Source organism: Eptatretus burgeri, chromosome 4 (assembly GCF_056783735.1).
Source record: "Eptatretus burgeri isolate ZD-2024b chromosome 4, Ebu_testis_v1, whole genome shotgun sequence".
Lineage (NCBI taxonomy): Eukaryota > Metazoa > Chordata > Myxini > Myxiniformes > Myxinidae > Eptatretus > Eptatretus burgeri.
The window spans coordinates 32,721,083-32,747,861 of NC_140964.1; the positions used below are offsets into that span (position 1 = coordinate 32,721,083).

At 43.1% G+C, this 26,779-nt stretch overlaps 1 protein-coding gene across 7 annotated transcripts in view; it reads left to right on the forward strand.

Moving 5' to 3' along the window:
* The window catches only part of RFT1 (RFT1 glycolipid translocator homolog), a 92,497-nt gene that overhangs the window by 5,177 nt on the left and 60,541 nt on the right, over positions 1-26,779 (forward strand). For 2 of the 7 annotated variants that reach the window (XM_085877336.1, XM_085877334.1), the window contains exon 2: positions 13,700-13,946. The exons of 4 other annotated variants lie outside the window; for them this stretch is intronic. The gene's annotated coding sequence lies outside the window, so the exon portion shown is untranslated. Of the gene's footprint in view, positions 1-13,699; positions 13,947-16,054; positions 16,155-26,779 lie in introns of all 7 variants that reach the window. One more of the 7 variants, XM_085877335.1, reaches the window with a different exon arrangement.

Consider the following 26,779-nt stretch of genomic DNA (forward strand, 5'->3'; position numbering starts at 1 on the left):
CAGCTATTGATGATGGACTGGGTTCTCCAAATTGAAAAATACTTATTTTTATATGCCCTTTAAATGCTCCATCAGCGTTTTCAATATAATAGTCTCCCTTTACTTCAAACTCATTTTTCTTGTGTTTTTGTGATTGAAGGTGATTCTTATAACGACTCTTCAAAACAACCTTTGAGCAAATATCACAATGTTTTCTTTCCAACTCAAGAGGAGATATTTGATGAAATAGATTAAATGTGTGTTTGTTGGTTCGAAGGTGTTTTTTATAATATTTATATTCGTGATTACAAACATCGTAGTGCGTTGTATTCACCATATTTATGCAATAAAACTTTGCTTAAACTAAAATTTTGTTGATGAAAATTTCGTTTAATTTATAGGTGAATCTGTGCTTAAAACCATTTTATCCTCCAACTTTTTACACTTAATAAACACTGTTTCAAGACACAAAAGACAAGTTTCAATTAATCTCTTCATTTGTTGAAGATACTGAAAAATATGTCAAGGATGTAAAATTGAACATGGATAAATATAACAACTATTGGATAAAAACAATTATGGTGGATAAGATGAGTTCTTCAAGTTCCTTCAGTGGAAGGGCTTTTAGTGTACCTAGAAGAACATCAATTAAAGTATCTCTAACAAAAGTTTCTCCTCTCCTTCTAGTAACATATTCGAAACTAGAAAAAGCAATGAAACAAGAATAAGTATCAAAAAATAAAAAACCTTATGGATGAAGCTTGAGAAAGAAAAGATAAGACCATCTGTAATATGCAAGGAGAAATTTGTATTTTTTTTCAACAACCCGAAAGATGTAAATCCTGATGAAATAAAGGATGTTAATATATCAGGTGAAATGACATTTCATTCAATAGAAGGTAAGGATCATTTTAAAATTACCTTTAATATAAAAAATGTTGTAGTTGAATCTGGTAATGAAAAAAAGTATATAGATATCAATGGTAATGTTGTTTTTACTAATTAAATACGAGTCAATATTCAACTGAAGATTTTGAAGATTATGAAAGTAAAGATGATTCCGAAGATAATTTTAGTTTCAGTATAGTTTTACTTTATAAATATGCTAGACTTCCCTGATTCTCCAGATGACAAATTTGAGAATTGTTCTGCATGTGAAAGACGAGGATTAAACAGAGTCAAAAGCCGAAAACAATGTATATTCTGTGTTTATCTTCAAATTAATGAAAATAAAAAGGAAAATAATTCTTTTAGATTTACACCAAAAATGAATTACTTTACAAGATTGATTAGAGATATGAATGCAAAGTATGAGGGTGATAACACACCTTTCCTTACAATGGAAGAAACTGAACGTATTAGAGAAATGTTCAAAGGATTGTTGTTGTATATTATTCATGGATGTGATTTTCAGGGAAATGTCAACACAAGATATTACATAAATAAAATAATGGATTATCTTGAAATTAAACCTGAACTTAGGATAAAATATCGAGTTTCTAAAAAAGCCAATAATAAATTAAATAACCTGTTTTCAAAATATATAAATGAATGATTTTTTTACCCATTTGGGAAAATACGATAAAATTTAACAATCATAAAAATCTTCCAAATTCATTAAGATGCCCCATAGTTGGTTCAAGCGGATGCGGAAAAACCTGCTTACTTTTGAAGATGCTCCTGACTCCCAACTTTTTAGATTATGATAATTTAATAATTTTCACAAAGTCGAGTTTTCAACCAGAGTATCAACTACTCTCACAAGGTTTTAATGCTGGTCTTCAAAAAGAAGATATAATCGGTTTATTTAAACTTCAAAAAAACCTAAATGATTATAACATTGAAGATATAATACAACTATTTTGTGATACACAGAGATGTAAAAAGAAATCAAAACCGATAACTTGTATTCTTAGTGATAATACAGATGATATACCGTCTCCCCAAGATTTGGATAAATCAAAAAAGAACCTCGTTATCTTTGATGATTGTGTTAGAGAGAAACCAAACGGTAATGGACAGCGACTACACAAGAGGGAGACATTCTTCTTGTAATTGTATTTATCTTAGTCAATCGTACTTTCAACTTCCTCGTCGTTCCATCAGAAACAATGCTAATACTTTTATTTTATTCAAGTTAAATTCACTCGATATAAACAATTTTTGGAGAGATAATTGCTCTAAATTATTATATGTAGTAAAAAGGAATTTGGGGATTACATGAAGCATACGACTGAAAAATATAAATATATTGTTGTGAAACAAGATGAGATATAAATGATATTTTCCAATAAATAAATGGATGCGAAAGAAAGAGCAAGAAGATTTAAGGAACATCAAGAGTTGGTTTCAAAAGTTGTAAAACAACAGGAAGACATAAAGAAGAAATGCAGACAGAAACTAACGGGTGAACAAGCATTTGAAAGAAAACAAGAGAAAATTTTTAAACCACTTTTAAAAACTTCCAAAGAAAAAATTATAGATGTTTCCACAGTTCCCACAATAGAATATACTCCTAAAAAACTTCAATTGATAAAAGATTTCAGTCAAATGACAGAGGAAGAATAAGAGCATATAGGGGAATTAGAATATGTTGATGAAGGATTATTTCAACAACTAGAAGAGATTAATCACCCCCCTGCTTATATTGTGAATGCTCTTCAAAACAATGAATATTCAGCGGAATCAAAAACCAAAGCAGGACTCTTTCCAACAGAACAACCAGCAATATTTCATCTTGTTCAAGAAAAGGTATTGATATTTAATGATGAATTAAGGTTCTTGGGGTCTGCTCAACCCTCTGTTAAACTAACCCCCAGATTAATGTTTCTTCTCACAAAAGATGGAAGACAAGCTACAACTGTGAGGAATTGATCAAAGTTTTTTTTGATAAACCATTCGATAAGGAAAATAATGATGATAGAGTATATATTGATCTGCTGAACTCTGTTGATTATAGCGTTAGTCTTTCTGGTAAACATAGCAAGAATGAGAAGGAGAAACACATTATTCAGGCTTTAAGTATCCTTGGTTCAGGTGTTTGTTTTCTTCCAATTGACCCATCACAATTAGTTAATAGACTGTTATTGTTGTTAGGTAGTAAGAAGGCTAGAAATAACAATTGTTTTAATGAAGCATCAGCCATTTTAGACCAGTTGATGAACATGAAAATAATTAATAAATATCAATATAAAGACATTTTATCTCGTATTAAATAAGATGAGAAGAACAATCCTGAGTTTTAATTTCACAACAAGCGACCACACATCTTCATTCCCATACCCACTACAACTTGACCCAACAAAAGAATATGAGGCATCTTTATTGTCCATGGAAACTTATAATACCTTATTTAATATAACTGAGAAAAATAACAAGTTACTTATAATCTGGGAAGTGGATACAAAACGATAACAGTCTCACCCGGAGCATATGAGATTTCTCAAATATCTTCCGAAATTGTTCGTCTTATGAAAGAACAGGGTGATGAACCAAAAAATATTGTTTTTGATATTCAAAAACATACTTCAAAATCAATGATTAAACTTAATAATAACTACAAGGTTGATTTCACAATTGATAATGAATTCATTTAGAGATTATTGGGTTTCTCCTCAAAAAAGATTGAAACTAATGGGACGTTTTACAGTGATAATGTCATTCAAATTTCATCAGGAATAAATTTGGTATTAATTCACTGTGATTTGATTGATGGTGCTTATAATGATGGAATAAAAACAAATACAATATTTTCATTCAGCGCTTACTCAACCCCAATTGGTTATAAATTCAATATGGAACCCAAAAATTTGGTTTATCTCCCTGTGTCGGGAAAAACCATACACAGAGTAAATTTTAGGATAACTGACCAAGATAATCGTATGATTTCTTTTAATGGAGAAGTTATATCCATCAGAATTCACCTACGTTGTTTTCCAATAATTAAATACGATGGTTATTGTGAGGAAACACGAGTTGAGAAAATATAAAATAATTACAGGGGGTGGGATGTTCCTTTCCCCATACTACAAGGGTGAAGGTTTTATCTTGGTAGAGGATACTATAAACCCAAGAGACAAAGGGGTGTCGGACATCAATTTAGAGGAGATGGGATAATTGATACTCTAATGGGTATCGGTTCAACTATTCTTAAACATAAAGACCTAATTGGTTCAACTGCTTCTGCTGTGGGAAATGTAGCAGGTACTGTAAAGAACATAAAAGATGCCCAAAAGGAATCTCATAAATTACAAGCAATTAAAGAAATTAAGAAAGGCAAAACTCCGTTGTCCCCCCAAGAACGACAGAAAATAATTCAAATACTTGGGTCAGGGTTTCAAAAGTTTTAACATCTTTTTTCCAAAATAAATACAATTGTGGAAGCAATTGATAGTATCTATGATTTGGATGATACTATTATCATCTCAAACTCCACTAAAAAAGAAGATTACTTCAAGGTAAATGCAATAACTGGAACGCAAATGGTACAAAAAGTTTTGAAATAAATAATCAACAAACTTATTTGAATCTATCCGAAAGTTTTTTGTTGTGTAAATTTACATTCACTAAGGCTGGGAATAACACAAACGCTACACTCGTAAATGATTTCTTCTGGAAAATGTTTGATCGTGTTCGTTTGTACATTGGAACACAAGAAGTTGAAGCGGTTGATTATGTCTCTGCTGTATCTGAAATGATGAAATTTACACTATATACATTCAGTGATAGAATGGGAAAGGGGGCTGTCGAAGGTTTTATTCCTGATATGTCAACGGGAACAATGACAGACCCTGGATATACTCAAAGGAAAGGAACGTATATTGATGATACAAAAGCAGTTAATAGTTTTACTGTGGCAGTTCCTCTTAAATGTATATTTGGATTTTGTGATCATGATAAAGTTCTGTATGGTCTTAAAATTAGATTTCAACTACAAAGGAATGAAAATGGATTACTTTTTGGTGTTGGTAGTGCTTTTGGTGATGAGAATAAATTTGTAAATGATGGAATGAGTTGGTGTATTAGTGAATATACTCCTAATCTTAAAACACAAGAGATGTTGAATAGAAGACTTAACTCAAAGAAACCACTCAATGCATCATACCTCAAAAGAAGATGTCAACACGTTAAACTAAGCCAAACCACTTAAACGTGGAATTTTGGTGTTCTGGAAGGAAAGCCATGATATCTGTGGATTTTTTTTTTTTTAAAAACCAGATGGCGATACTGCTCCTGATAAGAATAATGCATTGAGTGATAATGCTAAGGTGAAACAACTTCGTGTTTCTCCTGATGGAACATTTTATCCACGAGATAGATTGGAAATTAATTGGGAAAAAATGATTATGCTGAAGCATACAAGTCTTACCAAAAGGTGTGTGAAAGTAATGGAAATAAAGAACCTATTTTGGATATGACAGCATTTAAAAGTTTGTATACAATCTATGCATTTGACCTGAGTGCTCAAAAGGAAACTATAAATTCTAATCGAGTGGATACTTCCCTATACATTGAAAGAGGAGAGAGTGAAGAAGTTGATGCATATTGTTTGCTTTTGGAAGAAACAGAATTACAGATAATGGTGTTATGATTAGTCTCACATAATTTTTTGTGAAATAAATGAGTGGCAAAGTACCAACTGGGGTATATGTTAATCAAATCATTCTTCATAAACTATCATCTTGTGTTCGAAATCAAAAGCCTTGTTCGATTAACGTTAATACAATTCAGAGAAAAGGAGCAGTAAGAATTGATGTTTTGCTCACAAGAGAACAGGTTAAAATCTTGAACGATACTGGCTCACTTAAAATTAAAATGACAAAACCAATATTGAAAAAATATTCAATAAGAGAGACGAGTGGAGGATTTTCCCCATTTCTAATGCCTTTATTTGCTGGTTTAAGTGCGCTTGGAGCATTGATGGGTGGTATTTCAACAGCGGTGAAAACTGCCAATGAAAGGAAGGCTCAACTCCGGGCTCAAAAAGAATTGGAAAGATATAACAAAGAGTTGGAGAAACAAATTAGTGGAAGTGGTGTAATTGTAGATTTTGCTGAAAAACTTGAAGGTCTGCCTGATAAAGTGAGATTGTTAGTTGGAGATATGCTTCCTTCTATCGCACAAGCAGTTGTAAAATTACCTAAAAGAGGGAACTAAAAAAAGAGATATTTGAGAAATCTCATATGCTCCGGGTGAGACTGTTATTTAATATGAAAAATGCTTGAATATGAAAAAAAAATATGAATTCCAAAGATACAGAAGTGTTGATTTTATCTCCAGTTCATACAGAATTCACAGTTCGAATTAAAATAAATTTTTACAAAGAAGGGCGTATCGTTTGTATGAGAATGGTATGAATGATTTTATGTATAATTGACCTGGAAGATCTGGAACAATTAAATCAGTCTCGTAAAGAAGAATATTATCCACTTGGTATAGAGAATGAGTTTTGTGGAAGCACGATTAGTAAACAACAAATAAAATAATTTAATAAGGGTAAATATAATAATGGTTTTGCCCGAGTTTATATCATGAAAACAGAAAAAAAAACAGGATTATATATAAGTAAGGAAATACAAAATGATTTAACTCTGGGTAGACAGGGAGGTGTTTCGTGTCATAATATTATTCTAACATATATTTCTAATACATAAATGACGGCAAGAAGACTTCAAGAAAATTATCATTTCTGTGTCCAAGCATACCTTCAAGAATAGGGTATTCGGTATTTTAATAAATATGTTCTACAACATAAGAATGAGGTATTTTCAATAAAAGATTGGCATTATGCTGATGTTGATAAACCAACAACTTTGGATTTAATTAAAATGTTAAATAATGAAAAAATTATAAAGTTAAGAAAATATAAGGCTCTTTTAGAAATTCAAAAAATAATTTTATTGGTTTCCTGTTGTAAAAAAAAAATATTTTGGATACAGGAATAACAAGAAATCCTGATGAATATATGTATGAGATTCTATGGGGTGTAAGCGAATCAAGGATAGTAAGGGACGAGGAAGAGGGAGGAAAGAGAGAAGAGAGAGAAAGGGTAGAGGGAGGAGAGGGAGGAAAGAGCGAGAATAAATAAATATGAAAATATGGAAACCAGTGAGATTAAAAAAAGATTGGGGGTATTTCAGAAAATCACTCAACCCACCGAGGAGGAAAACAAAGAATTGACAAGTCTATTTGCAATATTTTCGACAAGACTGTTTTCAAGGCCAAGATATCGACTTCAATTAAAGTTTTTCATTTTTTTCTTCAATAAATGGAGCAGAGCGTAAAGACGTTTCGAAGGATTCTTTATGTTTTAAAAATTAAGATTCAAATGTGCATGTTGGAAACTAAAAAGGTTTTCACACTCTGTAGGAATTTTTCTCATAAATAAATGAGTTATTGTCTCAAATGTAAAAGGAAAACTAATACTAAAAATATTTCATATTTTAAAAGTAAAAATAACAGGGTTATACAAAAAGGTATATGTTCGGTGTGTGATTCAAAAAAAAAATCAATTTATCTCCAAACACAAACTCGGAGGAGATATACAAAAGTTTTTATCAGGAAGTAAATTTACAACTACTGGAATACCAGGGGAATTACATCCACTAGGGTATTCTTTCTGTGGTCCAGGCACAAACTTGGATGAAAGATTAGATGAGGCAGACAATCCTAAATCATGGAGCAAGCCCATCAATAGGGTTGATGAAGTGGGCATGAGACACTATATTGATTATGGGAATACCACAACTTTGGAAGAAAAGCATGAAGCCGATAGAGAAATGTTGTATAATTTGTCTGATACAAAATCCAACCTTGAGAGAAAAAGTTGATAGGTTCATCGTGAAGAAGATGATCATTGCTAAATTGAAACTTGGACTTGGAAATTCAAAAAACTTATAGGCTCTAATGATGTCATTAAGATTGAAGAGCAATTAGCTGATGAATTACATAAACCAATATTCACAAAGTTTCAGAGAAGGAAGGTTTATTCCAAGGAAGTTGATTATATCTGGTCCGCTTATTTGATTGAACTCAATAATGATAAGGGGTACAAGTATGCTTTAACCGTTATTGATTTGAGGAGTCGATACGCATGGGTTGTCCCTTTAAAAAACAAAACAGGTAATACTCTTATGTTAGCCTTTCAACAGATATTTAATAGAAGTAAGAGAAAACCTAAAAAATTGTGGACTGATGAGGGTGGAGAGTTTTATATCAAGACATTTATGAATTTTCCAAAAAATAACAGCATTGCATTATGTAGTACCTTTAATGAAGGAAAGGCCGTTGTTATTGAATGTTTTAATCAAACCTTAAAAGAGAGACTACAGTCGACTAGGTGTAAGTCGGCAGCGTGTAACTCGTCACTTCGCCTAAGTCGGCAGCGTAAAAAAGTCCCGAATATTATCTCGTGTTAAATCCCTTTGAATAAAGGGTCATCCCTCTGTAAGTCGTCATCTCTAAGTCGTCATCTCTAAGTCGTCACTTCGTCAAAGTCGTCAGATGTTGTCCATTCCCACGTAATGGAAACTCAAGTAAATTACCACTCCTAACTCGTCACACGGAACTGCTGCCTCATGAGAAGCCCGATTTCATGCAATTGTGATGCTCGCTCATTGGTGTACACCGCCAGTGATAGGCTATTTATAACTGCGTGTACACGTTGATCGCACTGCAGGCAGGACAATGGCGACTAAGCGTAAGCTTACAACTAAAACCTACCAAGAAAAATACGACATTATCCAGTTTTGCGAGGCAAATCCACTGATGAAGAAAACAGACATAGCTGAGAAGTTGGACATCAAACGGCAGACATTGAACGATATCTTGAAGAATAAGGGCAAGATATTTGGACAAGTGGAGAAGATCGTGAGGCCGGTGGGAAGTGTGAAATGCGTGAAATGTGCGTCCTTTGAAGATGTCGATGACGCGCTCATCATCTGGTTTCGGCAAATGTCGGCTCAGCCATATATTCGGTTTTGGCCGATTCGGCCAAATATTCGGCCGATACTGTCTTTCGTTGGAGGATTGCCCAGCCAACATCATGGAATACAATGACCGGTTTGAATCCTTTCTCATGCACCAGATGCCCAAGAGTTTGAGGCAGTCAAACATAACGGATTACTTCGCAAAGAAGTAAAGGATCGATCGAGCTTAGTGTTGAAGTCCGATCATGGTTTTATATTGGCTTGTTTTGTACATTACCGCACTCACTTACACATCGGCATTGAGTGGTAATCATCACCACGATGACTGTGTGTCATGTAATTTGTCACCATACCATCACCGATGGTATACGAGTTGTCTTACAGAGTTGTTCATTATCTTTACTTTTCATAAACTGATTCATGAATTCCATCTTTGCTTGATCACTTTCCAACTCACCAACTCACCCCCACCTATGCCCCGAGGATTGTGTTTTCCTTTTGGTACAATAGCCGGCTCTCACACATATGTGTCCAGGCCACGCGCGACTTCATCCTTCACCCCACAGTCATCATGAATGTTCGCATACGCGTAAGTCGTCACTTTTTTTTCTCGGTCCCGATGGTGACTACTTACGCCGAGTCTACTGTATGTAAAAAATTCACACAACTCTGTTCGCAACAATGGTCATCTTTTATTCAGGATATTGTGGATAAGTATAATGACCCGATTCACACGTCAACGAATATGAAACCATCAGAAACATTTACAAAATTAAAATATGAAAAATAAATTAATGTCAGAAAACCTAAGTTCAAAGTTGGTGATATCGTAAGAATATATAGATGGAAATCTCATTTTGAAAAGGGTTATACTAAATGATGGACGAACGAACATTTTAAAATTGTTGATGTAATAGATACGGTTCCTTGGACTTATAAGATATACGATTTAGAAGGGGAAGAGATTTTAGGTTCATTTTATTCACAGGAATTACAAAAGACAAAACTAAGCAGATAATATCCATGGGAGCAATGGGTTGGCGCTTCACTCCCTCCAACGATACACCGTTGTGGACACTCGAGGGCCAAGTCCGAGGTGTATAACAGTAAATAATGTGTGCCAAGGGGGGACGTTCTTAGATCTGTGAACCCAAAACACAGAATCCTCAACTGAATAGTCAAGGCTTTGTGTGTGTGTGCGTGCGTGCGTGCGTGCGTGCGTGCGTGCGCGCGTGCAATGTGTTGGCATTTCACTCCCTCCTACTATACACTGTTGTGGACACTCAAGGGCCAAGTTTGAGGTGTATAACATGTGGCATCTGCCGTATATAATGTGTGTCAAGGGGGGGACGTTCTTAGATCTGTGAACCCAAAACACAGAATCCTCAACTGAATAGTCAAGGATTAACGCGTGCGTGCGTGCGTCCCCCAACCCTCACATTCAAAATCTCAACCCCAACCCTCACATTCAAAATCTCAACCCCAACCCTCATTCAAAATCTCAACCCCAACCCTCACGTTCAAAATCTCAACCCTCGCCCAACACAGTCTTTTTTTTTTTTTTCAATATGTATTTTATATATATATATATATATATATATTTTTTTTTTTTCTTCTTCCAATTCTGTCTTTTAAGACTTTCAGGTTTGATGAAGTAGAAAGGTAGAGTAAGAACCTTCCTGCACTTTCTTCCCAGAACTAACAATATATATTTTCTATGTTTTTCTCTCTTCTTCCAATTCTGTCTTTTAAGGCTTTCAGGTTTGATGAAGTAGAAAGGGGGAGTAAGAACTCTCTTGATATTGCTTTCATCAAGCACCATCCAACAAAGAACTACATCAATAGGTTTAGATCCCAAAGAGTGGTCGCATTTAAAGTCTCCAAAATAAACCCAACTTTACAAGTCTCCAAGGTATAACCACATTCCTGTTGAGTTTCCAAGATACGTATCACATTGTGAGTTATCAAGCCAGAAGCCACATTTCAAATCTCCAAAAATATAACCATCTATCCAAGAGTCCAAGGTAAAATCACAATTTCCAGAAATATTGTGGGTTTCGGCGATAAATCTCACGTAGTATAACTGTGGATCATCAAGGAAAACTCCATTTTTCCAATTTTTATGGGTTTCATTGATAGATCTCACATAGTATAACTGTGGATCATCAAGGAAAACTCCATTTTTTTCAAAATGTTTGAAATTTGTGAGTCTCCAAGGTAGGTTCCATATTTAGAACCATCTTGGTAGAACCCTTTTCCCCAGTCTCCAAGGTAGGTGTGTGTGTGTGTGTGTGTGTGTGTGTGTGTGTGTGTGTGTGTGTGTGTGTGTGTGTGTGTGTGTGTGTGTGTGTGTGTGTGTGTGTGTGTGTGTGTGTGTGTGTGTGTGTGTGTGTGTTAAACCATCAAGGCAGAACTCATTTACTGATTTATTTATTTATTTATTTATTTATTTTCAAAATTTGTGAGTCTTCAAGGTAAAACTTGTATTCTGGCTCATCAAGGTGTAACTTGTTCAATGGGTATTGTCTTGATAATTCTCAATGAGTACTATTGCTGTAAAACTCTTTTTCAGGATTTTGCTGGTCTCCAAGGTATAACTCTTTGGTTGGGCCATCAAGGTCGAGCTCGTTCTGTGGGTCTTGGTCGCTCATAAGGTCTTCAACCAAGCCAACAATTTCGCCCCAAGTTGTAGCAAAAGCAGTATTTTCATTTCGTATTTCAGATACAATTTCCTGTGAGAGAAAATAATAATGTATTAATTAAGTGATTTAATTATTAAATGAGTCTATGATTCAATCAAACTTTGAAAATAGGAAAATAAAATCTTACCTCAACAGATAAGAGGTTTGAATCCAGTTCATCAACTTGAAGGTTTAGTTCCATACAAGTAGTAGAACTCCAAGGAACGCCAAAATCATCCCACCCAAGGTCTAGCTCGTTCTGTGGGTCTTGGTTGCTCACAAGGTCTTCAACCAAGCCAACAATTTCACCACAGGTTGTGGCAAAATCGGTATTTTCAGATACAATTTCCTGTGAGAGAAAATAATAATGTATTAATTCAGTGATTTAATTCTTAAATGAGTATGCTTCAATCAAACTTTTAAAATAGGAAAATAAAATCTTACCTCAACAGATAAGAGGTTTGAATTTAGTTCCATACAAGTAGTAAAACTCCAAGGAACCCCAAAGTCAGTACAGCACTCCATTGTCAGAATTTTTTTTTAAAATGGAGTCTTGGTTGAACCTTTTATCGAGAAAGACTGGTTGCTATGGTTTCCTTTTTCAAAATGGAGGATTGTTTGAAAAAAATTGCCTAACAGCCCAGACAAGCCTTGGAAATTTTTTCAAAACCATAACATTCTAGAATTTTCTAGTGATTTATTTGTGAGTCAGAGATGAACTGGAAATGATGTAAGAGTAGGTGGGGCTTAGTAAAAGTGGGCGGGGCTTATGAAAAGTGGGCATGGCTTGTGCAAAAAATAATCTGAGGCTCAGGAGGTGGTCAAACAACAGCATTAAGAGAAGTTTATCATTTCGTAATGGCACAAAAGGGGTATCTTAAAAAATATAAAGATTCAAATGTTTGTTTTTAAATATTTTAGATGGGCATTATTGTGCAAAGAAAATTAAACTATTGAAGGAATTTGAGAATGAACAAATCTTTATAGGTTCAATGAGTGAGCTAAACAATATGCATTGGTTATTTGAAAAAGAGTGTCCCTTGGCTTACATGTTTCAGATATTTCTTGAGAATCACCTTTAACAAATCACATTACTACTTTACTACTTGAACAAATCTTTATCTTATTGCATTGGTTATTTAAAAAGGGGAGACAAATAAATATACCTTGGGATAAAAAGGGGGTTTATTTTTAGGGGAAAAAAATATGAATCGCTGAAAATCCCCCATTCACTTACATGGGGAAAAGTGAGCCAGAATCAGTATATTCACCCTACTCTCGTTATCTTGATTCAGCTCGGCTGGTTTCCTTGGTTCAAAATATTGAATTTGCGTGAAAACACCGACGTGTTCAAGGAAGTAGACTTAACGTACTGGAGTAAAATGAAGCAACCGCATATTTGATTCAAAATCTACACTAATAAAAGGCAATGTTTGTGTCTGTCTCCTCCAAAACTATAAAACCTTGCAGCCTGAAACTTTGCATGCATAACTGAAGTGATTGTCATTGCCCTATGTCCTTGTGTCTTGTGCATTTGTCCTTTATTATTTCATTCATTATAGTTGGACATTATCGTTGGTTCGTATTATTATCATTAGTGCAATTGTATATCGCCAGTTAGTAATGTTCAATATGCAAATGCCGATATGAGATCTTCATTGTTTGTTCATGGCATTTTCCTGTGTACCATATCGCGTGAAAGTAATCAGACTAATATTGTCTATTTTCCTTTTTGATTGCAGATAAAATGCCATTATCATTGTCAATAAAATATTCAACTTGACAAAAGAGTTCTTCTTCAATAACTAATAAAACTCCAAGGAAGTGTAAGCATGAAAATTGTGTGTTTGGGTTAATTAAAACACCCCTTTTGAAGAAAATTAACGGCCTTATTTAATTATATACTTCATCAGGCGATCCTCGGCCACCTCGTTCTCTGGATCTTGGTAACCTCGCTGGGGTCTGAAGCCGCCATGTTTTTTGGCCTGCTCAACCACGCCTTGACTTGGAACAGGCCTCAACGATTTCTTAACGATAGTGTTTTTTTTATTTGTTTGTTTAGTTAATTATTTAATTTTAACAAGTGAGAGCTTGCTGCTTCTTCATCATCAGTGCATTGGTGCTTCAGTTGCCGACTGGGAATCCTCCGTCATGAAAGGTCCTTCCTCGGCCCACCTGAGCTCCTGACCACTTACAAAGCTTTCATCCACAGCCTGATTGAGTACTGCTCTCCCCTCTGGGCTGGTGCTCCTGCCTCCCACCTTTCTCGGCTTCACGCTGTAGAAACCAAGGCATTTCGGATCATTGGCATCTCCCGCAATGAGGCTGAGTCTTTGGGCCTCTCACTCACTCACCGCAGGTTGGTCGGTGGTCTTTCTGTCTTCTACCGTCTCCTCTCCAGCCTCGCCCCCCTACTCTCTCTGCGATTTGTCCCCACCACATTTCCGCAGGGCACTCAAGGTCCGCCAACAACCCCCTTCTGGTAAAACTACCAAAATCACGAATCAATGCTCACCTTCACGCTTTCATTCCTCTTTTTTCCCACCTTTGGAATAAACTCCCTCACTCTATTCATTCCCATTCTTCCCTCCAGGTCTTCAAAACAGCAGCTGTTCACCACCACCTCTTATCATCCCCCATCCAAATCCTCGATCTTTTCTACCCCCATATAATCCACCCAAGCCCACCTCCTTCAAATTCCCTGCTTTCCTTCCTGAAAGTCCCTGTAATGTCCATCTTCTATTCCCCATGTTCCTCGTCCCATCCCTCTCCCTTCCACAGATCTCCAAATGTCTCTGTTCCCCACTATTTTGTCCTTCCCACTCCCTCCCCTCCTGTCTCATGCCCCCCTTGATGTGCGTTGTGTTAGCTCTCATCCGAGCCTCGACAAGGTATATAAAAAAAAAATCTGCTTGCTTTTTTTATCCTGAGTAAATAGGAACTACTCCATTTTGTGACATCTGTTTATTAGATTACAAATGATGAAGCTGCATCTGCAAATACACAAGAATATAACTGTTATTACCTTTACCAATGTTCGTGTTCATACATTACTCTCTATCTCCCTCCAAGTCATTGTGATGGACAAGGAAGAAGGACTGATATATTATGAGTATTTGTACCTGATGTGTAAATGTAACTGAACGAAATGTAACTGAAGAGTTTATATGGATAAGTAACAAGAAGAGAAATAAACCGTGCGATCATGTGGGGTGGACTACCCATCACGCAAGACATGGATAGGGGGATTATTCTGCCCCAAACACAACGCTGGTCATGTCGTAGTCACCTGATGTTTGCCATGCAGGTGGACGCCGAGTACGCGAGCTTCTAGCACCGGTGACTGGAGTGGCAGGTGTTTTGACCTGTGAGGCAGGTGCTCGGAGATGCGAGGTGTTAAGTGGCGTCCTGTAGTCCAAAGGCATCAAGTCGTCGTTCATCATTGGTGGGTCCTGGTATGCACGAGTATCACCAGGTCGAGTTGGTGATGATGGCCCCATGAGGTCTGTGGAGGATGGCATTGTTCGATCCTGTGTTGAAGTGGTTAGATGGTTGTCCTGTTTGCACTGGAGCTCTGGGCCATGGTGATAGAGGTCATGTACGATGGAGTGACGTGGAGCCGAGTGTGGAGTGGGACGTATTTCCGGAGAAATTTCCTGTTGCGGAGCGTCGCTCACCCTGAACCGTCGACACGTAGGACACATTGGTTGTGCTGGCGGACTTCAATCACTGTGCCTGTTTTGTCCCATTTGCGAGGATTGTGGCCAATCTGGTTTTGGATGCGGACGTTGTCTCCAATAGCGAGTAATGGTAGCCTTCTTGTGTGCTCTGACCAGCGTTCAGCAGCTTCCCTGTTGGCTAAAGTGTCTCTCCATGTTTCATGGGATCTGTATCTGCCTGGGAGGATAGGTATGAAGTCCTTTATCGGCCTGCCAAACACTCACATGGCAGGGGATAGCTTTGTGTCCTTATCAGGACAGTTCCTGTATTGCAGGATCACATGCTGGAATGAATCTGTGTCCAGCTCACCATGAGGGCCGGTGTTGTCGGTGATCATGCGCTTCACGGTTTTGACTCCAACTTCTGCCCGGCAGTTACTATGGGGGAACGCGACAGATGATAGGCGGTGGTGGACTCCCCAGTTCAGTAGGAATTGGCGAGTATTGCCAGCAATGAATTCAGGGCCACCGTCGGAAGAGAGTTCATCAGGTATGCCATAGGTGACGAAGCAGCGACGCAGGGAATCCACCAAGCCAGACGAACCTCCCGTTGCCCTCTCAACGACAGGCCAATTGGAGTATCTATCGACGATGAGCAAGTAATGAAAGCCCTTGTATTGAAAGTAATCAGCGCATATGCATTGGAACGGGTAGTCTGGAAGGATCTGGTTCATGGGTGGTGCGCTAGGTTGTGAGGGAGCCATGCGGTTGCAGTGGTTGCAATTGTTCCTGACATATTTGATTGCAGGGGTGATTGCAGGCCAGAACACAGACAATTCAGCGCTGGCAATCATGGATGATACTGTTACGGCTGTGGAAATTCGCATTACACCATAAAGGATCCTCAGGTGAGATATATCGGTAAGTTAATGTGTAGTTTGCCCAAACCCGTTGTATAGAGGGAATATATGTGATCCATTCAGGCTGCAATTCTTCAGTTAGTCGTTTTTCTTTTGCTGTCGTTAATTTGGTGCAAGAACAACAACGAACATCGCCACAACCAACATCTCAACGATCACGCCATTCACTACACGACGCCAACAATCACGCCATTCACACCGCGACGCCACCTTCCACATCTTCGCCACTCGCCATTCAACGAGCACCGTGCGGTCACGATCTCCGCGGTACGGATGGGAGGGGCGGAGTGGCCGGGGTGCGAAGGGGCATCTCCCGCCCGAATCTTCCTTCCCTCGTCGTACGGCGCGTGGGGAAGAAAACCAAAAACGTCTGTGGGATTTTCCCTCCTGCTTTTCCCACGCTTTGGCATGGGGGAGGTGCCTTTTGAGCCGGAGGTCAAAGGTGAAAAAAAAGGTGGGGGCCTGATTTTGGGGGAATAATTCCCTGGCCCCGAGCCAAAACTGACTTTCTTCGTCCCCCGCACGGCGTGGGGAGGGGGGAACGAGAGGGCACACCCCTTTTTGGGAAACTTCCAGAAGGGAGGTGGAGCCAGAAACGGGGCAGGGTGAAGGGCGGAGCCCCGCGCTACAAAAGGGGCAGACGAGGAGGGTTCGTTGGTCTTCTGGTTCGGGTCGTCTGCTAGTTGTTCCTGCAAGGTCTTCTTCTTGTTCCTGTTCCTTGCGCTAGCCTTTGAGATCCTGGCGAGCTTGTTGTTCCTGCCAAGCCCTCGAGCCTCGCGCGAACCCTGGAATCCCGTGAGCGAGCGTGGAGATAGCGCCGGAAAACCCCGTCCGTTCCCCAAAACCCCGTCCGTGCTGTCGAGCGGACCACACGTGCGGTGCGAGGCACGAGCTCGCGGATCACGCCGGAGGAGCTCGGAGTTGCGGTCACGAGAGAAGGACTCGACACACAAAGGGAAGTCGTGACTTCCATTTCTTTTGGTGTGTGTGTGTGTGTGTGTGTGTGTGTGTGTGTGTGTGTGTGTGTGTGTGTGTGTGTGTGTGTGTGTGTGTGTGTGTGTGTGTGTGTGTGTGTGTGTGTGTGTGTGTGTGTGTGTGTGTGTGTGTGTGTGTGGCGCCAGTCTGGTGAAGTAGAACTGTTTAAGTGTCCCTGTGTAATAATTATATTCGGTTGTAGCTCTGCATTGTGTCCTTGCTTTTATATGTGCATTACTGTCTGGCTGTATATACGTGCTTGTGTGTGTGAAATAAAAGTGTGCTTGTCCAATTGTTCCCCGTTTCACTGCGTCCTTTCTTTTGTTTGAATCTCCATCTTGCATCACGTAAAGGATTAATAGTGGGTTTAAAACACCCGGTAACTAATCTGAACCGTCAAGGTCGACGATAACTCCGCATGGTTATCCCTGTAGTGCGGAACGAGCCGCTTTAGCGGTTCGTGTCCGGAGTCAACCTGTGGCGTGGTACAACTCCTCGGTACGCTATCCACGCGGGTACTTACGTAATTCGACCATTCGGCGAACGGACCCTATTTCACGTGGGTGGAATGCGGACTGAGTTGTGGTGAGGTTAAACCCCCACCCGTGACTGGCTCCTGGCGATAGTTCCCGGAGGGTCACGACTGAATTGCACGTTCGGTGGGCGAAGCGGCCACCATTCGAGTCAAGCGGCCGATCGCACGCCGGACGGGCCAGAATTCGTAACACTGGTGTCAGCGAGCGGGAAACAAACTCTCCTGTCTCCAGACTAAATTCACGGGGATCGGACCAGGGGTGTGCGAGGCGACCCCCCCCCCCCCGTTACCCCCAAATTACGAGCAGGCAAAATTTTAATCTCTTACGAGAAATAAGATGGAGTCTCAAGGCGAGCGGGAGCCGGGGTATTAGGAATGGATGTGGGATTGGTAGAATCCATGGCTCAGGATGGAAACCCCGAGCAGGACATTGGTGTGCAGGAACAATTTCCCCCCCAACCGGACCCAGAGCTCGAAATGGGCGTGGCGGCCGCGACTTTTGACACCCCCCCCCCTCCCCTCCTCCGTCAAGGTCCTCCCCCGGTCCCCGGCGAATCCACGCCTAATGATGGCGAAGCGACTGCCACAGACCCACCTAACATGGGCCAGCTATTAATGGTTTTGCTGGCAAAAATGGATGGAAATACGCAACAAATGAGCGAAATGAAAAACGAAATGAATACAAATGCACAATAGATGGAAAATAATATGGAAGGCTTGAATAAAAAAAAATGGATGGAAACACAAACGGAATGAAAGAAGAAATGAAAAAAATGCGGGGTGAGATGCAGAGCATGGGCATCGGCCTGCAGGCAGGCATAATGGCAATTGCGGGGAGCGAAACGCGGGCAGTGGAGCTCAAAATGGCGCCGCCACGTGCTGGAGCGAACGAGCTGTGGGGAGTGCAACGGCTGTCATGCCCGCAATGGAGGCGGGTGAAGACAGATTAAGGTGGGGAATGTGTTGGACAAGACTTGTAACGACAGAGAAAGTGACGGTGACACAGAGGGAAAAATTAAATGGGGTGACTGCGACATGTGAGACGACATGTGAGACGAGACACGAGGTGACGACAGAGATAATAAAGGAAATAAAAATAACAGACGAGGGAGATGGAAACGGTAGGGGAGAGACTGCACGAGAAAGACGGGGTTCAGGACGAGCACACACACACACGGAGGTAGTGGAGGATAATGGGGGCGAGCTTGCGGAATGTGTTGGGACCCGGTGCAAGCAGCTGGATAGCCTCCTTCGGGAACGGAGGGAGACGCTATGCTCCCTTGAGGCAGATCACGACCAGGCGTGTCCGGTCGTGCCGAGCGAGGTTGAAGGGGCGAGTGCTGTGGGCGAGTGCACAGAGAGCTTTGGGGGTGTAGAGGCCCCGGAAACCCTTGGGGTGGCACGAATCCCCAGTGTGGTTACGAGTGTGGTCCTGGTGTGTATGGTGTCAAAATGTGTGTATACGAGCGTGGTGAAATGCATGCTGCAACGCGCACATAGCGTGGGTGCAAGGACATGTGTGAGAGTGACCGCGTGTGTGACAGAGGCCCCGTGTCTGAGTGAAAACCCCTGTGCGAGTGGAAGGCCATGTGCCAGGGAAATGGCATGCGTGAGTGAACGGCCGAGTGCAAGGGAGACCGTGTGTGTGAGAGAGCGGTATGCAAGGGAGATGACGGTCGGCATGCGGGAGCACGCAGCCGCGTCTCCGAATGTGAATGTAATGGAATGGAGTGTGAGCGTCGTAACACGCAGGTGTGCGTGGATGGAATGGCGACGATGGCGGCGACAGAGGGACAAAGGCCGGGTAGCGGCCGTAGATGTTTTGGGAACCGTGCCGGGTTTACCCAGCGGCGAGCGCGAGGTTCGTGCCGTGCTACGCACGAGGCCGCCACGTGCGCGCCTCCGGGAGTGAAGCCCGGTCCGGAAACGCCAGCGGTGGATGTTGCCGATCCCGCGGACGGACAAAGGTTAGGCTGGATAAACGGTTTTGGACCAGATGGGTTCTCCACGCGGGCGTGTGTGTGAAGCTCTATGTGGCCTGTGCAGTGTGTTCTGTTCGCAGAGCGCACGACACAGGTCACGGACGGGCAGAGCACATGTGTTCGTGTGGGGAACCCCTCGGAACGCGAGGCTTGTTTTTTTGAATGCGCAGTGACGTCGTGGCTGTATGGTTGGAATCCGGCAGGAGGTGATTAAATCCCTGCCGGATGGTGCCGTCCAAGAGGGGCGAGGCACGAACAGCGGCCATGACGTCCTGCAAAATGAGCGCAGGCTGTGAGTTGCCGCGCTGGTGCACGCGCTTAAAAAAAAAAAAGCAGGCCTCGCTTCGAGTGAACAGGATTCCCAGGCAAGGGGTGGAAGATCCCCTTGGTCCCGGGCACAGGATACAACTAGTTAGGGGGAAGGGTTAGTGTTAGCTAGACCGGCTTCATGGGGCAGGGGTAAGTCCTCATGGGGCCCGTGGAATGGATTAGTTGGAGGGATTGTTGTCAGGTTTAGGATGGAAAATGATTTTTGAGGATTTGGAGACATGGACAGACTTTGAATGGTAGAGGGGACGTAGCTTCTCTACGTAGTGTTAAAAGGAACGTGCTGTAGTGTAAGGGAGCACGTGGTAGTTAGGGGATGTAGTGAGCAGGATGGCAGGATTCAGCAAGGTGTGAGTTGAAGAGCGGACATGTGCTTGGTGAGTGAGGCCAGCGGGTCTGAGTGTATGGAGTGATTGTGGAATGCATGGTGCGATGAGTGATTGGGGGGAGGAGTGATTCCAACCGAAGGGACCCCGGGGTCAGGATAAAGTGAGTTAGTGGGTTAGTTCAATTGACAAAATGGAGGTCGTTTTGCTGTTGGTGGGGAAGTAGGCTCGAAACCCGTTTGGAGGGGTGCAGGAGCCCTGTTGATGGGCTGGGAGCGTGGCTGCGAAAGGTGAGTATCGCTGAGTGAGTGCACCGGGCTAATCGTCCTTGGGAGGCCAAGGGCCCATGGGGGGCCGGGATAGCGTAGTGGGCACGGGTGCGCCTGCATGATGCGGGGGCCCGGGCGCCATTAGCCGAGTGGGCAGTGCATTGGGCACGGGCACCCAGGGAAGGGGCCCGGGGCGCCAACCTGCCATGTGAGCGTTTCAAGGGAGTCGCCAGGGAGGGCGCTCCCCGGTGTTTAGGGAGCTGGTAGGCTCGGAGGCAGTGTAGTGCCTAGGGGTGCCGTTGTTAGAGAATCGGCAGAGGGTAGTGCCTGCCAAGGGAGCCACGTGTCCCAGCCACGAAACCGTGTGAGGACACGGACAGAAAATTGGGGGGCACGGCCCAAAATTGTGAGGACTCCAACACAGGCGACGGGAATCCTGGTTGTTAGAACCAATAGTTTAAGCGAGAGGGGCTTGTTGAAAGCCCCGGGGTAGTTCAAAAGTTAAATGGATAGGGTAGATTGGAAGTGTACCCCTCCGCACCATCCATCCCCTCGCTCTCGCTGTGGGCCGCTGGACCCACTCTGGGTAGATCGCTGAAGTCTGAGGAGGCCATCCTGAGGCTTTACTTGGGCCTCGGCGCAGGACGCTAGCCCTCCCTCATTCCACTCCAGGAAGGGAACGTAGGGGTTGGGAGTAGGCTAGGAGACGATAGGTTTGCCGAACAAAGATGATAAAGGGGGATAGGGGACGATTTCTAGTGGGGAAGTAAAGATAAAAATAAAAACAACAAAAAAAAAGTTGGGGCTAAATTGTTTTTTTGCAAATTAAGGGGGGTGGGTATGGACAGACAGGCAAAGGCGATAAGTTTGGAGGGAGACGGTTAGGTAGGCCCGAGCCCGCCTTTTGAGTGGCCAGCACCAACCGCACTCCCTCCCCCAACCTGCACTGCATGGCGGGAGGCCGGCCAACTTCATCGGCAGCTGTTGTTTTGCTGCGAAGCCTGTACCGGCCGGATCGTCTGCAGCTGGTTCTTCAAGGCCTGTGCCGGTCGATGGTCTGCCGGCTGTGTTTGCATGCAGCGGCCTGGCTCTGCAGGCTGTGTGTGCCTGTCACCTTTGCCATGCCATGCCTACTGCCCTCATCAGTTTGCCCCCCAGTTCTGTTTTGATTCGCCCCCCCCCCTTGTTCATTACCATGTGCGCCGGGATCGTCGTGATTTGCAAGGACTGTCCTGTTGGTAGCTACAACACGGTCCTGCAGTGGCGGCCTGTGCACCGGTTTTCTTTTGACTTTTCTGCCTTCAGAGTCCATTGATCCTGGGCCATGGTTTAGTGTAAATTATAAGGTTAAGATGTATTGTACATATAAGTGCGCCCCCGGCATGTCTGTCTGGCGCCGGCAATATTATTTAAGTCGTCTGAGTGAGTGAGTGTGTTTGTTAGTTAGTTACTCAGCCCTCAGGTTATTTATTTTGGGGACACGAATACACTAAATGTTGCACTCAGGGATCCGAAGGTAAAACGTATTTGGGGAGAACTACGCATGATGGTGCGCGAGAATTTGACGACTCGGGACGAGTCTGTAAAAGGGGGAGGGGGTAGTGTTACGGCTGTGGAAATTCGCATTACACCATAAAGGGTCCTCAGGTGAGATATATCAGAAAGTTCATGTGTAGTTAGCCCAAACCCATTGTATAGAGGGAATATATGTGATCCATTCGGGCTGCGATTCTTCAGTTAGTCGTTTTTCTTTGGCTGTCGTTAATTTGGTGCAAGAACAACAACGAACATCGCCACAACCAACATCTCAACGATCACGCCATTCACTACACGACGCCAACAATCACGCCATTCACACCACGACGCCACCTTCCACAACTACGCTACCACATCTTCGCCACTCGCCATTCAACGAGCACCGTGCCGTCACGATCTCCGCGGGACGGATGGGAGGGGCGGAGTGGCAGTGGCGGCTGAGGTGCGAAGAGGAATCTCCCGCCCGAATCTTCCTTCCCTCGTCGTACGGCGCGTGGGGAAGAAAACCCAACAACGCCTGTGGGATTTTCCCTCCTGCTTTTACCACGCTTTGGCATGGGGGAGGTGCGATTTGAGCCGGAGGTCAAAGGTGAAAAAAGGTGGGGCCCTGATTTTGGGGGAATAATTCCCTGGCCCCGAGCCAAAACTGACTTTCTTCGTCCCCGGCACGGCGCGGGGAGGAGGGAACGAGAGGGCACGCCCCTTTTTGGGAATCTTCCAGAAGGGAGGTGGAGCCAGAAACGGGGCGGGGCGAAGGGCAGAGCCCCGCGCTACAAAAGGGGCAGACGAGGAGGGTTCGTTGGTCTTCTGGTTCGGGTCGTCTGCTAGTTGTTCCTGCAAGGTCTTCTTCTTGTTCCTGTTTCTTGCGCTAGCCTTTTTGATCCTGGCGAGCTTGTTGTTCCTGCCGAGCCCTCGAGCCTCGCGTGAACCCTGGAATCCCATGAGCGAGCGCGGAGATAGTGCCGGAAAATCCCGTCCGTTTCCCAAAACCCCGTCCGTGCTGTCGAGTGGACCACACGTGCGGCGCGAGGCACGAGCTCGCGGACTACGCCAGCGGAGCTCAGAGTTGCGGTCACGAGAGAAGGACTCGACACACAAAGGGAAGTCGCGACTTCCATTTCTTTTGGGGTGTGTGTGTGTGTGTGTGTGTGTGTGTGTGTGTGTGTGTGTGTGTGTGTGTGTGTGTGTGTGTGTGTGTGTGTGTGTGTGTGTGTGTGTGTGTGTGTGTGTGTGTGTGTGTGTGTGTGTGTGTGTGTGTGTGTGTGTGTGTGTGTGTGTGTGTGTGTGTGTGTGTGTGTGTGTGTGGCTCCAGTCTGGTGAAGTAGAACTGTTTTAGTGTCCCTGTGTAATAATTATATTCGGTTGTAGCTCTGCATTGTGTCCTTGCTTTTATATGTGCATTACTGTATGGCTGTATATACATGCTTGTGTGTGTGAAATAAAAGTGTGCTTGTCCAATTGTTCCCCGTTTCGCTGCGTCCTTTCCTTTGTTTGAATCTCCATCTTGCATCACGTAAAGGATTAATAGTGGGTTTAAAACACCCGGTAACTAATCTGAACCGTCAAGGTCGACGATAACTCCGCTTGGTTATCCCTGTAGTACGGAACGAGCTGCTTAAGTGGTTCGTGGCCGGAGTCGACCTGTGGCGTGATACAACTCCTCGGTACGCTATCCGCGCGGGTACTTAGGTAAATCGACCATTCGGCGATCGGACCTTATTTCGCGCGGGTAGAATGTGGACTGAGTTGTGGTGAGGTTAAATCCCCACCCGTGACTGGCTCCTGGCGGTAGTTCCCGGAGGGTCACGACTGAATTGCACGTTCGGTGGGCGAAGCGGCCGCCATTCGAGTCAAGTGGCCGATCGCATGCCGGACGGGCCAGAATTCGCAACAATACGCTTTTATGTGCAGCATGAAGAGCTTCCAGGCAGTCCTGTCGGAGGGACGGTGGGATGACAATGCGATTCTTGTAGGTGATTACTCCATCCACGGTATGTAGGTGATCCCGGTATTGGTCGTGTTCTTGGAGAGTCGATGGGATATCTTGACGAGAGATCGGCATGCCTGATTCGATGATGTTCACCAACCTGTTCATATTCTTATCACTACTAGTAGCCAATCAAACCTTGTTCCAGGTGATGGTCTCGAGTGTTATGAGGATGAATCAGTGTTTGATGTCTCGATGCAAGGAAGTCTTGCCGTACTGTAGGCTAAGGAATGGTGTTGTCACTCTGGGGCGGAGATGCAATGGATGATATGTCATCTGTCAGGTGCATCTTCTCGGGATTGACGTCGCCAGTATGGTGGTGGGAAATGGTGTCCGCTGCTCTGTTCTTTACACCAGGGACATGGACCCTGTTGAACATGTAGCAAAGTGTTTTTTTCTTTGAGGTTCCGGAGTCTGTTGTTTGGGATTTCATCAAGTGATCTGTCACCAAAGAGCTTGAGAAGCGGTTTATGGTTGACCGCGATAGTGAGATCCTTGTATCCCAGGACAAAATAGCGAGCTTTGTCCAATGCGTCAGCCACGGCTAATGCTTTCCTTTCAGTAGGGGCATAATGAGATTCTGCTGAGTGTGTGAAACGACTTCCGACTAGTGTGATCTTCCATCCTGTGGGACAGCAGAACAGGTTAGTTGATTGACATGAGCAATGTTTCTGGAAGAGCCAGAATCCGATGCCGACTTTCGACCAATCTGTGGCGAGGCATGTTGGTCTTGACTTGTCGAATATCTGTACGCCAGACTCGATCTCATCGACAATGACCTTCTTAGATTCGTGAAACAATTCGTTCAGGCAGTCGTCCCAGGCAAATGTGGTGCCAGGCTTGAGGAAGGCTCGACAAGGTAGCATGCGCTCTGTCATACTGAATGCATATGAAACTTGATTTACCAGCCCAAACCATAAGCGGATATCCGTGATGTTTCTGGGCAGAGGAAATTCCATGATAGCTTGTAGGAATCGTTTGCAGGGCCGAACGCTATCCTGTGTGATCTGGAATCCAACGAACTCCACAGTCTCCTGGCCAAATACGAACTTCTCTGGGTTGAGGGTGATGCCGTTTCGTCCACAGATATTCAGCCACTTACAAGCCTGGAAGAAACTTTCTTCTCAGTTGTCAGCCCATAGTAGAGTGTCATCTGTGCACTTTGTTTTGTTTGGAAAGTCAGAGGCTATCTCATCAAAACGCCTTGAGTATTCATCGCCAGAGGCGATATACCCTTGTGGAGCGGTACGGTAGCGGTACCTGCCCCAGGGTGTGATGAAGGTCGTGAGGTGTCTGTCACCTTCTTCCAGCGGAATGCTGTGATATCCATTCCATGCATAAAATACTGTCTTCAGTGTTCCTGAGGGTACAGACCGTGCTTGGTGGAAGGGTGATTGTGTGTGATGGGTTTCGCGTGTAGTGTGGCAGTTCAGAGATTGCATGTCTACGGTACGACGAGGTTTACCGTTCTTCTTAGCACACACAGCCATACGGTGGCACCACGTAATTGGCTCTCCGATTGGGACAGGTTCGAGAATACCTAGCCTAACGTTGCGATCCAATCTAGCTTTGACTTCATCCTGCCAGTGGATGGGGACTGGTACTGGTGTGTGGTGGGCCACGGGTGTAGCATCTGGGTTGATCATGAGATGTAGTGGTGGTCCATCCATCATTGGGAGGGGTTGATGCTTGCAGGTATTAAAAGCGCTTGATCTGTAGTGATCCAGGAGGAATTGATGAAGTCTCTCACGGTTCGCTGACGTGGCTGGGAAAGGCAACTTTGTGGGCATTGGTGGTGGCTTCTCCCGAGGAGGACAGTCACATTCAGATGCAAGTCCATTGTCATTTCTGGGTACGGGGTCTAATACATCTGAGGTGGCGTGGACTGTGTCTCTGTCTATCTCACCAACTGTAGGGAAGGTGTCGGTGATCATGCCCAGACTGATGCATGCATCTCGACTGAGGAAGAACTTGTCTGAACTGTCAGTGACGTAGGTTATCTGTCGAGTCTCCAGGTTGCTGCCATCTTTGTCTTTGCCTGATATCCTGAGAATGACTGCACCGATGATTTTGATCCCCTTGTTGTTAGCAGCGTACATCCTCATTGTGACTGGGATTAGGTCTTTGGCCTTGAAGTCAAGGCCGGAGATAGCTTTCATGCCAGCCAAACATCGCCAGTATGGTGGTGGGAAATGGTGTCCGCTGCTCTGTTCTTTACACCAGGGACATGGACCCTGTTGAACATGTAGCAAAGTGTTTTTTTCTTTGCGGTTCCGGTTTTGAGCGGCAAGAGGTCTCCTTCGGGCTCCCTGCTGACATTCTCAAAGTTAAGTTCCGGTTGTTATTTGTCCCGTTTTAACTGTTTAATTTTCTCACCTACATGTTAATGTGTGTTCCTAGTTCGGTTTTGTTTCAAAAATCGTGCTATTTTGTGAGTATTTATGTCGACGTTCTTACCTGGTGTTTGAGGCCTAGTCCTAGGCTTGAGGCCTACCGGTTCCACTTGGTGTTCGATCGTTTTTTTTTGTTTGTTTGTTTGTTTTTTCTCCCCATTTCCTTCAATTTCTATCCTCCCCATTACCTTCAATTTTCATCTTCCCCACTTTCCAAACATCCCCCATTCTCCCAACTAATCTCTTTCCTATCTCAAAAAAAAAAAATATATATATATATATA